Here is a 16818-nt window from a genome sequence, read left to right on the forward strand (position 1 = left end):
ACCCTTGAACATGGGCTTGACCTGCACCGGTCCACTTACATATGGATTGTTTCATAGTACAGTACTGTAAATGTATTTATCTTGATAACATTTTCTCTTCTCTAGCTTACTTTTATTATAAGAATACTGTAAATAATATGTAGGACACACAAAATAGGTGCTAATTGACAGTAGGCTATTAGTAGTTAAGTTTTGGGGACTTGAAAGTTAGACCTGGATTTTTGACTGCATGGGGGTTGGTACCTCTAATACCCACATTTTCAAGGGTGAACTGTGGGACATGTCGACTGAAAGAATAGAATTTTCTAAGCACCAAATCAGACATAGAATTAAACTATTTTAAATTTGTTCTCACTTAATACTTGAAAATCTCTGACAAGAGCAGAAATGTAGATGAATTTCACTCTGACATGCAAAACGGTGGATAAAACTTAGCTGATAAAGTGTAGACATTTTCTATGGAATACAAATACTTAAAAAAGCTAATACTTAGTCTCTACAATTTAGGCTTCTACATCTGATAAGAAACTGAAGCATTTGCCAATTCAACACTATTGTGAAATTTGGAATGTCTGATGTCTGGAACTTAAACCTGTTGGCAACAAGCCAATACCCTCAGAGAATGAAAGAAATCTTCGAAAGTGGGTTTAAATGCTCGACAAATGTTCGTTTAATTGTTTGCTGAAGTATAACTAACCAAGCATCAGTACTAATCCCTTTAGCTTCTTTATGAAAAGAGTGACTGATTTTTACAAGTAGGATGCCCACATATTGTTTACTTTTAATCTGTGAATTCCCAAAGCAAGAGAGGCAGGGGAAAAAAAAAAAAAAAGCCAGGAAGGCATATCCTGTGGCTCTTCCTCCCTGACATAATTTGTAGGGCTCAATGCGACTGCGTTGATAAAATGTTGGTATGTAAGAAGTGAAAATGAAGCCATCCTACTGCCTGACTTGCAGACAAGCTTAGATTGGCTGCATGTTCACAAATCAATGATTTTCTCACGGAAAGAGAATACATTTTGGTGATGCTGGAGAAGTTAGATGCTAGAGAGGTCACTGTAGGGGGTTAAGGGAAGCGATAGCAGTTGTCAGAACAGCAATTATTCCTAGGTGAACTTGGTTTGATAGAAGGAGCAACAGTCTTGCTGGGCTCCAATTGCTCTTCTGTGTGATTATGCTTATCAGTAATTAGAAGAAAGTGTTGGGGGAAAGCACAGGTTGGGGAGAGAGTTCTGAGGCTGTCATTCTATGACAATAAAACATCCAAGTCAAAAATCATGTGGCAGTTTTGTCCACAGGGTGCCAAAAAAGCCGTTTCAAGGTTATACAAAGCCAAAAATTGATCATTCATGAATGCTTAACGTGAACCTGTGCACATGCGCAAGTCAACTGGAGAAATAATCATTTAATCAAAAATTAGGTACCTCAAGAAAAACCTGTGAAATACAATCAGTAAATTAGTAACTGAATCCTTCTGGGAAATTACTTCCTTCACTGTTTGGGTCCGTAGCCCAGATATACTTCAAATCTTCTCACTTGTCACTATTACGAAAAATCACATAATAAATTTTTAATTAATCATAAGTAGAAAGCAGGATAAAGATTTGCTCAATCCCTGGACAACCATAGCCTGCTTCTGGACTGTTAGGAAGATGTTTCTTTTCTTCTTCTTTTTTTATATTAAGTTGTATTTCGTACATAAAAATTTCCACCTTCCTGATCACACTTTTATATGTCTTCTTTTCTCACTTGCTTTAATCCCACTGCATCTATTCTTTCAGTGCACTGTGAATCACATAGCACCAGCTCTCAACTTCTCTGTTATCAGCCACACCCCTTGACCTAGTCCTTCCTTTCCAATATACACAGTACAGTCCATCGTGCCAACTACTCCTTGCCTCTAAGATTCTCAATATGATTACCCCATTGTTCTGCCATCCAGCCAGGACTGCAGAACCCCAATGCAGGTAAGTCCAATCATCTCTTCTCTGTATTCAGGAGAGTATTTACTGATAAAGAAAATTTTATAATCATATGGATAGTTGCTGTTATAATTTTGTGTTCTCCAATTTTTTTAAAGATTTATTTATTTATTTTAGAGAGAGAGCGCAGGAGTGCACACAATGGGGGGGCAGAGGGAGAGAAAGTCAAGCAGACCTCGCACCATGCTGTGAGCGGATCTCACAACCCTGAGATCATGACCTCAGCCGAAACCAAGAGCTGAGACTTAACCAACTGAGTCATCCAGGCACCCCTGTGTTCTCCAGTTTTAATCGGCATCTCAACTGTACCCAGAAATTTAACTTCCATTTCACAGTAGATTTTTCAAGATTTTCTTTCAAGACTCATTTTTTTTTTTACACAGCTCATTTCTTTAACTTCCTCATTATTCTTTTCAGATGTCTTTACCTCGTATGTCTTAGAGAAAGGGAAATCTTCAACTTCCTGTGGCAGCTTAGAACAGAGTGACATCAACACCAACACTTTGCTTTCTAATAGGTGGGGGGGGGGTGGCGAGTGTCTCATCTGCTTATAACCCTTTCCATTAGTACTGAAATACCTTGAAATAAACAATAAGCAACACCACCACTGACGACAATGACTGTTTTTAAAATCCTCAGCAAGCCCACATTGCCCAACAGCTACTGATTTCTTTTTCCCCTTCCTAGAAAAACATTTGAAAGAGATATGCCCACTCTCATTTCCATTTCCTCACCATTCCCTCACCCCTTCGCCTGATGTGAAGTGGCTTCCACTGCTTATATTTCACTGAAACTGGCTTTTCCAAGGTTATTGGAGAACTACTAATTGATACATTTAAATGGTGGCTTTGAATTTTCTTTCTTGAGCTCTCTGCATCGTGGGACTCTGTGGTACCTTCTCCAATTCATATTAATACTCTCATTTTTGGATCCAGCAGTGGCACTTTTGACTATCTTTCTCTTACATCTCTGTTTCCTTTTTAATAATATTTTTCCTTTAGGCTCTTGTTCCTTAAATATTAGTTTCTCTGTGATTCTGCCTTGGGTCCTCTTATCTTACTCTGTAACTCTGGGTCAAGTCATCTACTGCTAGGGCTTCAATCATTATCTCTTTATAATGATCTATACTGGTCAGGGAGACGTTCTCTTACAAACACCTTGGCTACAGTGGCTTGAATAAAAGGAGTATGTTATTGCTGATTTTACTATTATTATTATGTACTATAAAGCCTAGGAGGGAGACAGGGCAGGGCTGAAGCACCTTCTCCACATTTCTTTTTTTGTTCTGTTCTGCCATCCTTAGCTTCTGGTAATTTGTCCAGGGAGTGAAAAATTAGATAAGCAGACCGATTTTTTTTTGGTGGGAGCTGCAGGCCTTAGCCACTTTCCCTAGGGTGTCTATACTCTTGGAGTTACTACGTACTATACTATACTATTCCATAAAATAAACAGAAATGATATTTTAATCTTTTGTTGGCTCTTTTTTTGTCCTCAGTTGGCTAAAACGCAAAGAAATTAGTAATTATAACCCCAAACTCTCCATTTTTCTAACCTGAAGTCAGTTCCTAGGGATCTTTGTATCTTAGAATGGTGGCGGAGATGATACCAACTTCTTTCAGAATTTCTCAGAAACTAATTCTTTCTCTTGTGTTCCCTCCCTCAGTTAGGATTCCCAGATTTAGCAAACAAAAATACTTCATCTAGCAATGCAAACCTCATTAAATAACCCAACATCTAATCAAATTCCAAAGGTACAAACCAGGTGTGATCATTAACCTCATCTTAGCTCACTTCCCCACTGCCAATATTCTCTCTCACCTGGCATATTGTTCCAGGCTCTCAACTGCTCTCTCTGCCTCCAGGCTTACCTCACTGCATTCCATCCACTATACTGCAGCCAGAATACTCTTTCTAAACTGCAAGTCTAATCTAATTCATTCTTCCTTCTGTGTAAAGTCCAAACACCTTACATTATCACCCAAATTCCTTTATGGCATGACCTTTCTCCATTTTTCTAGAATCTTCTATTGGCATTCTAGAGACCAAGTTGAAATTAGTCTGTGGGGATTTGGGGCAGCACATAAATATTTCAGATCGAAGATACAAGATGGAAGATAGAGAACTTGGCTCATTAGAAATTATAACACGCAGTAAATATGGATGGAAAAGGTGAAGGGGAATACCTGTGAGTAATGGAGGAACATGGTCATTGATGGCCAGGTTTTACAACCAAGAGTCTTTCTTATTTCCTCTGGGAAACTTGCCATCTGCCTAGAAGAATGGATTAGGTGTCCTCCTTATGCTCTCCAACAGAGCTATGCATTTTCCACTGCAGCACACACCACATTCTATCATAACTGCCAGTTAACGTCTCTGGCCACCTCTTCCCTCCCACATCTTATATGCTTCATGAAGGCAGGACCACATCTGTCTTGTTTATTTATTCTCAGTACCTTGAACATTGCCTTTATTCTATAAAGTACTCAGGAAATATTTGTTAAATGGACGAATGAATGCATTTACCCATCAGAAAAAAAAATCCGATTATGCTGTTCCTCTGCTTAAAACATATCTAGCTCGGGGCCTTAGAAAGCAGAGCCCAAGGCTAGAGTAATCTGCTATAATATTATTAAGGAATGCAACTGTAGGTGAGCTCAAGTGAGGAAAAAGAAGAGTAAAGTGGAGGAAGAAAGGAGACCCAACGTAAGGGTTGTTAAAAAACAAAATTCAACCTAGCAAATTTGAAGATCTGATTGGCTTTATTAAGTGATTCATGAATTGGGCAACATCCCATCTAGCAATGAGAGGGGAGCTCCACTGAGCTAAACAAAATAAAGCTTTTTAAAGGCAGAGATTGGGAAGGAAAAAAAAAAAAAAGGAAGAAAGCAACTGATTAGCAAGCAATGAATTGTTTAGGTAAGGTTGCCCTCCTAAGGAGAGTGGAAGGAGTCTATCAGTAAATTTCCTAGTATTGACCAGGAAATTCCATGTTGACTGGTTAAATGTTATATTCATAGGGGGGTTGAAATGGCAGGTAGGTATTAAGTCTTGGTTTTCTGACTTAATCTAAGGATGCTATTTTGGGCCTATATTTTCTCTTTTACAGAGGGAAAGCTAACTACCATTTAGTATCTTAACTTCTTGGATTTCAGAGGCTGTATGAATTGGGGATTTCAAGGTTAGTCTTCCAAGGGAATAAAGGGAGGAAAACTTGTCCTCCACCTTCTGTATTCCATTGGTCAAAGTTTGTCCCAGAACTGCTCTTAGTTATAGCATAAAGGGACCTTTTCTGGGCCCTGAATTTTATAGAGTGCACATCATTTGCATCGTTCCCTGGCTGCACCTTCACCAAAAGTTGAGAAGTCTATAGTACTTGGGGCACTTGACCACCCAGAATACTTGCCCATGCAGAATACGTGACTATCTTTTTAGAATACATTTCAGGTACTTGGGTCCCTGGAATTCTCTGCTCCAGTAGCTCCTAGGATTCTTCCAAGGCTTGCACAGGTCTCCTTTCCTAGTTTGTCCTGGAATTAGGGCTAGTGTCTAGATAGCATCTTTACCTCTAAGTCTGAGAATTGGCCAAGAAGCAGCTGTTAGTAGGGTGTGTGGACCAAGATTCAATGTGAGATTTGGGTGTTCATATATGAACACATATGACACCATTTGTGGTGTAGGACCAAGCCAATTGTAGAGAAAGAATGGGAGGGGCTCATGATCGTGGGTGAAGTCTCCCTGTTTTTCTGTTGTGGTTATTGAAAATTCAAAAAATTCACAAATTCTTTGGTACTTCTCCATTCTCACTTTTAATCAATAGAATGTGGTAGAAGTGATGGTGTGTGGCTTCAAAGATCAATACATAAAATGCATTGTAGCTTCCTCCTTGCTCCTTTACTTGGATCATTTGTTCTGGGAGAAGCCACTAGCATACTGTAAGAACACTCAAGTAGCCCTGTGGCAAGGAACTGAGTCCTCTTGCCAAAACCCAGCAAGGAATTGAGGACTTCTGCTAATAGCCACGAGAGTGTACCATCTTACCAGTGTATCCTCCAGCCCCAGTCAAGCCTTCAGATGACTGCAGCTCTGGCTGACACCTTGACTACAACTTCATGACAGACCCTGAGCCAGAACCACTTGGCTAAGCTGCCTCTGAATTTCTCATCCATAGTGAGAGATAACAAATGCTTGTTGTAAGATAAGTTTGGGGGAATTTGTTATGAAAGTAAAAGATAACTGATACATAAACTACAAAGATCCTGAAAAATTTAATTTCAAACTGGTCTTTTAGATTGCTATCAAGGTAGAATGATGGAACATATTTTATTTAACAGCTTGTTAGGTTAATTTCCAATTCTTCATACTTAGCGTATTTAGATACACGGAAGGACACATCCCTTTGTACTCTTGTCCTTGAATGATGGGCCTAAGCTTACCCACGTTTCTGGGTTGCACATGCAGAGACAGCAAGCAGGTTCTGTGAATTGAACTCATGCTTCTATTGCCCCTGACATATGAGTCTAGAAGCACACAGTGAAGGCTTGAAACTGAACGTGTTTGTGTGGGCCTGCATAAAGCTCTCCATAGTAGGTCTCTGGAGTAGCAGCTCAGTTGGAAAAAAAAAAAAAATGACTGGGGGTCCCAGAGAGATATCTGCCCAAATGGATCTACAGGGGCTCGTAAGAAGTGTCTAATGCAAAACCCTCAGTATAACATTTGGATCCTTTAAGATGTGGGTCTGTCTTAACTGTGCAACCTCATCTATGGCATTTCCATATCATGCTCTAGGCCCCAGCGAACCTGAACTACTCATGACCCCTCAGATAGCCACGCTCCTCACTCCTTCTGGGCCTTTGTATATGTCCTTCCATGTTTCAGAAATATTCTTCACTCTCCTTGTCACAGCTCACTCCTATCAATAAACCTTCTCAGAAGGCCTCTGAGATTAATGCACAACTCTTTCTGATGTTCCCATTCACTCCATAGCACACCGTACTTACTGTCGTGATCACATCATGAAATAACTACACGGTTACTTCTCTGTACTTACGTTCAAAGAGACTGTAAGCTCTTTGAGGACATGGCCCAGGTTTTATTAATTTCTGGCTTTTTCTGCAGCATACCTAGCACTTGGTACATACCAGTGACAAACCATGTTTAGAATATAAAATTTTAGAGGGTCTATGAAATGATTCTGTTGAAGGATTTGGATTATTAAAACTTTGGGGAAAAAATATCTGCATTTTGTTAAAAAAAGAAAAAAAGAATACCTCGTGAAAAGTAATATACAACAAAAACAGTAATGGCCCGATTAGTGTACAGTCGTGTTTTAAAAAGAACATCTTTCAGAGTTACTGGAGATACTATAAACTGTAATGTAGCAATTCCTATCTTAACTAAGTACATGGTGTAAGTCAACTGTGGCATAAATCTTGTCTAGATGACCAGAGCACAAGCTAAAGCTCCCTGTGTAGCACGCATTTCTCTTTAGTTGGTTTCATTCCCTTTGGGCTTACGGTGTGTGAACAGAGGCTTTTAATGACAGGAAAATCAGGGATCATTTTATTTCAGTCTTCTAAAAACAATATCCCTAGGAAAGCCTACAGACTAGAACTAAATACCTAGTGCTTACAAACATATTTGCAATGGAAAGCAAGAGTCTATCGGAGTGATAAGTAGAAAAGAATTAGTTGTTTATCCTCGGTACGGAATTTTTAAATGTCTCAACGTAGTAAAGCAGTGAATCCTAATCTTGGTTTTGTGATTCTTCAGGTGCCTTAAAAAAATGCAAATATTCAAAACAAATATGTTTAATTCTCTAAGAACTTGTAATAGGCTTTACAAATGATTATTCTTAGAGAAAGATAATCTAACAAACAATGATAGAATTCAATTCCAAAAAATTTAGGAAGCCTTGGTAGAAAAGCAGGATTGGTGTCCTCCAGGTCCAAAAAGTTGAGTTAAATATTGAAATTAAAAAAAAAAAAAAAGTGATAGTCAACTCTCTCTCTTTGCTTAACCAAATAATTGTACTTCTCACCTTTAGGAAGGTGTTCCAAATAAACTTCATCAACTATAAATTTGAATTCTATGATTCTGTGATTCTTTTCCTTTTTATCTAGTGGCATTTTCAGAGGACACCTCACTTGCTGTCCTCCCTGTGGAAGAGAAGAGGAGGTGACATTCAATGCTCATTTCAGTTGAGCTCCTTCTGTGATAGGTTTGCACTGGACACTGGGATACACCCTTTCGGTATCTCTAAAAGTACCGAAAATAAGGTTTGAATAGAGGTATCGCAGTTACTAACACTACCTACCCAGTTTCCCATTGAGTCCAACTCCCACGCGGTCTCCTGTCATCTGGATACAAGCAAGTAAGATTTATTAGGTCACTTACATCTTCTGTGGCTACACAGACATTTCTTTTTTTTTTTTTTTAAAAGATTTTATTTATTTATTCGACAGAGATAGAGACAGCCAGTAGGAGAGGGAACACAAGCAGGGGGAGTGGGAGAGGAAGAAGCAGGCTCCCAGCGGAGGAGCCTGATGTGGGGCTCGATCCCAGAATGTCGGGATCACGCCCTGAGCCGAAGGCAGACGCTTAACCGCTGTGCCACCCAGGCGCCCCTACACAGACATTTCTGTATCTACCATTTCCTTTTCCTTCTTATGTTTTCTAGTCTTCATGTGACATTTTTGTTTTATCATTTTGTTATTCTCTTATTTATCATTATGAAAAACAAATGAAATCATTAAACTTTTAAAATTTGCTTCACGTATTTTACTTTAGTGTACCTACTTTTGTTCATATTTATCTTAAACTTATTAGTCACTCATGTCAAAGGAAATTCAATGGGAAATAGCTTTTGCTAATTTGAATAACAAAGAGAGCAATGACGAATTCCAGGTATAATAGCATCTATGGATATTCAGTTGCAGTGAAAATATTAAAGTAACGTATACGAATTTGAATTGAAGCCAAATTTAAGCTTGCGTTCTCAGTAAACCACAGAAGTAGATGGACCGGTAGAATCCAGTGATATGACTAATTTAGTTTCTATAGCTTCCATAGGCTCATTTATTATATGAATGCTTTAAAATATGTCTTGATTATCCCAAGTCAAGAATTCTAAAATGATGCTTTAATGAATCTTGCATCCTAGGAAGGGGAGGGAGGAAATCTTTAAATGCCAACACAAACAGGCATTAATGCTGTTATTCTTTGTAGTGGAATGAATCATGTTCTTTTATACGCTCAGCATTCCACCAGTAAATAATCAATGTAAGTCACTCTCTCCCTGGGATATAACTAAAAGCCTGCTACCAAAAGACAAGGCTGCTTTATGTACAGATATGGAAGTATATGTTCTCTAAGGAATAATGATCCTCTTTCTTCCCTCTCCCTACTACAATAAGAGGGTCCTAACCTGATTTTAATTGCAGTAGTATACTTGCTGTGAGAAATGACATTTTAATGCATAGGATACTAAAGAGTTTCTTATGTTGGTTTGAAACAAATGCAATTAATTTGCTATCTTTCAATTATCTTACCCCAAATGCATGCATTTAACTGAAGTATCAGTGTGGTGTGGAGCAGGAAAATTGTAGTTTCTTGAAATCTCTACGGTATTCAAATGGCTGGTATATGTTCATTAGGAAAATTTTAAAAAACTAGACAGGCAATTTTCCAGATCATATTCTGAAAAATATGTTGAGGTGAGCTGCCTGCCCTCCTTCTGTCTGCCTCTTCACTGCACTAGTGAGGGTGATTTTGTATGATGCAGCACAGTTCCCTTTTAAGATGAGAAGCTAGAAAATCGCTGGGGGGCTGGGGCTGCGAAAGCTCTCAAGACTTCTCCAACATGTCCAATAAAAACACAGATCAGTGAACCAGGAGATACCAGACAGGAGTTTTCAACACAAACAGACCACCATTGTGGGTTTCATGGCGGCATCTTAAGAGGATAACACTATCGTATGGAGTAATTAAAAAATGGGCAAGATTATGTACCTCAGAACATATGTAATTTCCAAAAAAGAAATCGAAAGTGTTTTTGAAAAATGATACTTTTGGAGTGTTCAGGTAGGTTTTGTTGAATTTCCCTTTGGCTGAGGAGTATTCGTTTTATTAATTAATTTGGTTAACGTATTAATTAGTACATTTTGTTACTGTATTAATTTCCTGTGAAATAACTCCAAGGGAAAATCATAAGAAACAAGTGGCTGTCAGTATGCCTGGGATCCTTTGTCAAAAATAAATGTTGAGGATCTGTCTTCCCCTGTTCCTCCCACCTCCTCATCTTGCTATATACATAAGCTACATACAGCAGGGGTGTTTCTGTTCATATTTAACATGTATTTATATTCTTTTTTTATAATAATTTTTTATTATGTTATGTTAGTCACCATACAGTACATCCCAGTTTTTGATGCAATGTTCCATGATTCATTATTTGTGTATAACACCCAGTGCACCGTGCTTTTGTTAATTCCTGGTCTAGTTGAATTTCTGCCCCACATGATCTATTCATTAGCTTATTTCACTATGACCTTAGAATTCTAGGATATTTATATTAGAAAGGATATTATAGGTCATTTAGTCCAACTCCCTAGGGAAACTGAAACCCCAAGTTGCCCAAGTGGGCAATATGAGACAAAAACCAAGGTGTTCTTATTTTCAATAGTTGAAGGAGCATGTGTTGAAGGGTTTGAATATCTGGGCTTAGAACCTGGGTCTGTCTCTTTATCCCTTCAAATCTCAGTTCTGCATTTATAAAATAAGAGCGGTAGCAGCTGTTTTGCACACTCACAAAATTATGTAAAGGATGCCAAGCGATGATATATATGACAGTATTGAGTAAGGGTAAATGGCAATCAGATATCTGCAACATGCAAGCAGAAAAGGAGGTGAGGTGAATGCTGCCAAGAGTCTCGCTGGCTTTCCTGGAGGCTGCATCACTGAGCTGAATCACCTCCGGGAATTTTCTGTGGTAGAAAATCTGGTGACCTGAATTAGAAACCCGCTTTTGCAAGTAAAATGAGTGAGAGTAGATCTGTCTCTCAAGGGTAAACTCACATTAATAAGGCTCATAGTGGCAAAGTTGAAAATTTGTCAATTTAGAAAGGGAACTCTTGCTGGCATCTAATGTGGAACACCTACATTAGTAAAACTGGCGTAACTCGCCTGCAGGCAAAACCATGCAGGAAATGAAATTATAATCCAATGGTTTCCAAGAAGTCATGGAGTCAGGGTAAAGAGAGTCAGTTAAATGATTCAAATGTTCAGTGGCATCAGGCATAGACAGCCCTTTGGCGCCATTCCTACGAAATAAACAAGAACCAACATTTATTAAACACTCATAATGTGGCAAGCATTGTGCTAAGTACTTTGCAAGAATTATCATGGAATGTTTACAACCATCCTGGGCAGAGAGTATCTTTTTTATACCTATTGTGCAGAAAAGGAAGCAAAACTTAAGGCAGTTGGCTGCCTGTTACCTCTTCAGTAGTATCTCCCATTCCTCTCCTGGATGTTCCTCACCTCCAGCCACTCTGCATTGCTATCAGCGCTAGAAAACCTCGGACACAGTCCCACTGCCAAGCCTTTGCACTTGCTGTTCTCGCTTTTAGGAACGCCCTTCTCCTAGACATCTCATGGCTGTTTCCTGCTCTTCTTTCCAGTTTTGACTCCAAAATCATTATCTCATTGAAGTTTTTCCTTGCTCATATCTAAAATGTCCAATTGGCCCCACCCAACATTTCAGGTACCCTGAACCTATTTTACTTCTTTTTTTTTTTTCCCCTCACGGTACCTATTAGTAGCAAACATAGTACATAATTACCTTATGCGTCATTTTATTGTCTGTCTCATCTACTAGAACATAAGCTGCATGAGGACTGCTAGTTTTCCCACAGTCCTCTGTCACCGATAGACTCCTACCTGACTCTGTGAACGTTTAATAACCATTGACTAAATGACTGAATGAAGCCACTGCCCAAGGTAACGGCTGGAATGGGGAATCCACACCGGCCGTTAAACAATATCTGCTCCCTCCTTAAGCAGTAGAAAAGGACCAGCATCAGTGACTCTGCTTCTGTGACCCTCCTTAGGCTATGATGCTTCCATTACTGACTCATCTGCCACCTAATTAATGCATTTTTTTCTTTAACACCTTCAGTCTGGTTTTATAATCTGGGACTCAGACTGTCAGGGTACTGTTTTATAGGAAATTCTATCATAAGAAGATAATTTAATGAAGGCAAAGAACACAAAGTGAAATCATTTAAAAGAGGAAGAAACTTTTCACAGGAAATTGTGAAAAAAATTAGATTCTTACATCTTGAAATTTTTTACAAATTTATTTCATCTTATATTTAATGAAATGTCTCATAATTGCCATTATGTACTACCTTCTTAAAAAATAAATAACAAATGAATCAAGTGACATTTTCTATAAAAATACATGGTGATATTATGATGTCATGGAACCCTTTGCTTTTTCTGGACTTTCTCGGTCTGACTATAAGTAGGTTCATTTTTGTAAAAGTATTTGAGAGTTTAATTGATTTTCCCAAGGTCTTGTTTTAATCCTTTAATATCTTAATACTTCCCCTTAGGAAGTTTTTTTTTTTTTTTAAAGATTTTATTTATTTATTTGACAGAGATAGAGACAGCCAGCGAGAGAGGGAACACAAGCAGGGGGAGTGGGAGAGGAAGAAGCAGGCTCCCAGCAGAGGAGCCTGATGTGGGGCTCGATCCCACAATGGCAGGATCACGCCCTGAGCCGAAGGCAGACGCTTAACCGCTGCGCCACCCAGGCGCCCCAGGAATGCTCTATTCTATATCATCATCCCATTGTATTGTTTTGTTTTGTTTATCCTTTTTGCCTTTAACTCACTAACTGCTGGATCCTGCTGTCTGATATCACGTTCAAAGATTCTGTGAAATCATTTTATTTTCATTGTATTATTATATGTTAACAAATGCCAGTCAGAATCGAACAGAGATGAGTAATGAAGGTATAGGTGGGCCAGACAAAGATAAAGGTAATAGGAGGTAAGGACAAAGGATGTGCTAAGCATATTAGTAAATCTTTTGTATTGAGGTTTTAATTTTCCTATGCAATTTCAAAGCTCTGGATGATGGGTTGATAAATATTCTAAAAAAATAACATTCTAACAAAATACCTTTGTGATTCCTTATGAAGTTTTGAAAGAGCAATTCATTCTAAAGGGCATCTGAGCTGCTGTCATGTGCCAGGCAATATATATATATATATATATATTACCCCCCATAACAGTTTAGTAATAGGGAAACGGAATCCCAATACTCTGCCACTAAATGATAGACATTGTCTTTCCAACTCTCCACAAGCTCCTGGCTCCTCCAACACCAAGTTAAGCTTTTGAATAGATGAAGCTACGAATGTGGTTCTATTCAAGGAACTCGATATAGAAGGCCGCTCCATCAAATCACTTCTTCTATTAGCTTGCCAAAAATTCTCTTATTGGAGATTCATCACTTGGAATTTATGACTTTAGAATTTTAGTGTGCCTGTGGTCTTATGCCAAAGACTAGTTTTTAACAGTTAGTTGAAAATGAAAATAGCAATGAGCATGGCTCCCAGACCCCCGGCGCTCATGTTTGAGGGTTTTAACCTCTGTAAGTCTGTCTTTTTCTCTATAAACTGAGGATAAGAACTTCACTTGAGATTGAATGAAGCTGAGAGAGACAATAGATAAAATTGAAATGGCAAATATGTGTGTCATTACTCCAGATAAAACATCTTAACCTACAAATGAATATCTACTTGAAAATAAAGCTCCCTAGTGAATCTACCTAGTAAAGACTGCTTGCTCATTGTTCGGCAACTTGAAGAATATTAAAGGAATGTAAATAGTAACTTGAATTGTTTGGGATGCTTTCACCGGCAAGCAACAGTAACTGCAAATTCAAAGTACTTAAAAAATAAGAGCATTTGGGGGCACCTGGGTGGCTCAGTTGGTTGGGAACCTGCCTTCTGCTCTGGTCGTCACCCCGGGCTCCTGGGATCCAGTCCCCAGTTGGGCTCCCTGCTCTGTGGGGAACCTACTTCTCCCTCTTCCTCTGCCCCTCCCCCTGCTCGTGCTCTCCCTCTCTGTCTCTCAAATAAATGAATAAAAATCTTAAAAAAAAAATACGGGCATTTGTTACCTTACCTAGGAGTAAGAAAGAAGAAAGCAGCTGGGGAGAGTATGCCAGGACACGGTTTCCACCTCACATTGATCCCAGGCTCTGAGCTCTTCTCTCAGGCTTCACCCTTCGGTCTGGGAGCGAGATGGCCGCAGCAAATCTAGGCATCACGCTTGGCCTCAAACATCAAGCTTCCTGCTCCAGGGCCTCTGTACCTACTATTCCTTTTGCGAGGGATATCCTTTCTCTGTGATTAATTCCCCCACTGTATTCAGACCTCTGCTCAAAAGTCACTTTAATGAAAAATACAAGTTTTATTTTGCTCACATAGGTCCTTTTTTTGCACACCAAATATTAGTCAGAGATTTATTTTAGTTTTAAAATAAATGCTCAATTTATTAAAGTTATTGCTCTCTTAATATCACATTCTTAATAAATCCAGCTTACATATTTGATTATTCTGTTTGTAAGTCTAGTAATTTTAATGATTATTTTTAAAAGAACATTATTAATATCTGTTCCCTTTTATTATCTTAGTTAAGTTTCTTTAAATATTTCAACTGTATTTACAAATTTTATATATTTATTTTGCTCAAGTACTATGTTTATTTACTTTAAATAACACACACTTCCAAAATAAAGCAGTTCTTATAAATATAGTGAGGTTTAAATATTAAAACAAGTCAGAGAATAGACTTGTCACTCTAATAGGCCAAATTCTCTCTAATATTACTTCTACAACCAAATATTTGCATTACAAAATACGCACAGATTTCTTAATATAAAGTATTAATAGAATGGGCTTTATTTTATTGTTGCAAACATTTCTAAACTTAATTATAAATCTATTGAGGTTTCAAAGATGACTACACACTAAGAAAACAATCTTCGGAAATATCTTTCCCAATAATTTTTGAGGTCACTCTCTCAGTTTGGAAGCCTGAAGTGACTGAAATTTAATGAAATCTGTTCACAGTCCATAGCAAGGACTTCATGATATAGAGGAAAATGTGATCATGTAGAGACATTCCCCTATTTTTTAATAATATCATCATTAATTTTTCAGTGAGATTAGAGTCTATAACTTCCATCCAAATGGTTATATCATTTGAGTTAGTCTCCTTTTCTGCTGTCTCTTGGGATATGCAAATATCTTTGTTAGCTAAATGTAAAGATCACTGGACATGACAGAATCCAACTTCTCCTCATATACTCTTGTCTCTTTTTTTAAAAAACAGATTTATTTAATTATTTCTTTTTTAAAGATTTATTTATTTATTTGAGAGAGAGAGAAAGAGAGAGAGCCTGTGATTCGGGGGAAGGGAAAAGGGAGACAATCTTTGAGCAGATTGATTCTCTACTGAGCATATAGTCCAACGTGGGACTTGATCCCATGACCCACGAGATCATGAGCTGAGCTGAAACTGAGAGTCTGAGGTTTAACCAACTGAGCCACCCAGCTGCACCTATGTATTATTTTAAAGGGGGATTATGGGAGAAGGAGAGAGAGAATCTCAAGCAGACTCCCACTCAGCAGAGAGCCCAATGTGGGCTCTGAGCTGAAATCAAGACTTGGATGCTTAACCGACTGAGCCAACCAGGCTCCCCAATATATTCTTGTCTCTTAAGATCACACAGTCATTACTGTTATTAAAGTGGTATCTAATTGTATTCTAATTTCTTTCACCTGACTTTTCAGTCCCAATTTCTATGTCACTTTACATGGAAGCCTTTGCCAATCTCATTTATTGAAAACAGTGTGCTTCCTCCCTACATTTCTATCACTTTACCTGATTTTATTTTTCTTCATAGCACTGTTCACTCCCTGAGATACGATTGATGTTTGTTTTGTCTCTTTCCTCTAAAATCTAAGCTCTGTGGAGAGCAGTGATGTGTATCTCTTCTTGTAACTGCCTATATTCTCAATGCCTTGAAGAGCGCTAGTCATTAAAAAATGATTGTTGAAGAGATGAATGAAAAATGAAGGGGCCAGACACATATCCAATGCCTATTCATAAACTAATGTATTGGTAGAGAGAATCAGACTGCCATGATCGTCTTAAACTAATATGTACTTCAGAGCTGAATATGATTTCATTTTCCCACTGTCATGGGTGCTAAGGTGGGTCCCTAAACACAATTCTATAGGTAAATAACTGGAAATGATCCACTTAAATGATTCAAATACTCGCATTTGGGGAAGAAGAAAAAGGAAGCAGAGATTGTTTAGGGTGACAAAACACAATAATCCCCCCAAAGATTTTGGAACATCCCAGAAAGCTTCACAGAAGAAACCACATGACTATTTGATCTTACTCTGCCCTCTGTCATAGAGAATGTAGTCACAGTGCCTCTCCTGGCAGCCTCATAGATCACATCATAGAGATAAAAAAAGATTAAAAATGTAATTATTTTTTATTTGAGATGTAAAAGAAAACTATTCTTACTTTGTGTACTGGTTCTTTCATTAGATTTTTTTTTAGATAATAAGGAATATAATTTTCTATTGACAGCTCTTCTTAACAGAGCCCTTACTAACTTAAATAGTACAATGTAACACATTCCATTCTAACTCATTTGCCAAGGTGTTGGTAATTCTATACTGAATAAAATGTTGCTAAGTAATGTAACCAATCTTGGCTAATAGCATTAATTTCCTCAAAATTCC

General features: G+C 38.1%; 1 long non-coding RNA gene across 1 annotated transcript in view; it reads left to right on the top strand.

Moving 5' to 3' along the window:
* The first annotated feature begins 1868 nt into the window (after positions 1-1868).
* The window catches only part of LOC103656893, a 40398-nt gene continuing 25448 nt past the window's right edge, over positions 1869-16818 (top strand). The window contains exon 1 of the long non-coding RNA XR_566731.2: positions 1869-1967. This is a non-coding gene — a long non-coding RNA (uncharacterized LOC103656893). The remainder of the gene's footprint in view (positions 1968-16818) is intronic.

This window comes from Ursus maritimus, unplaced genomic scaffold, assembly GCF_017311325.1.
Source record: "Ursus maritimus isolate PB19 unplaced genomic scaffold, ASM1731132v1 scaffold_21, whole genome shotgun sequence".
Classification (NCBI taxonomy): domain Eukaryota; kingdom Metazoa; phylum Chordata; class Mammalia; order Carnivora; family Ursidae; genus Ursus; species Ursus maritimus.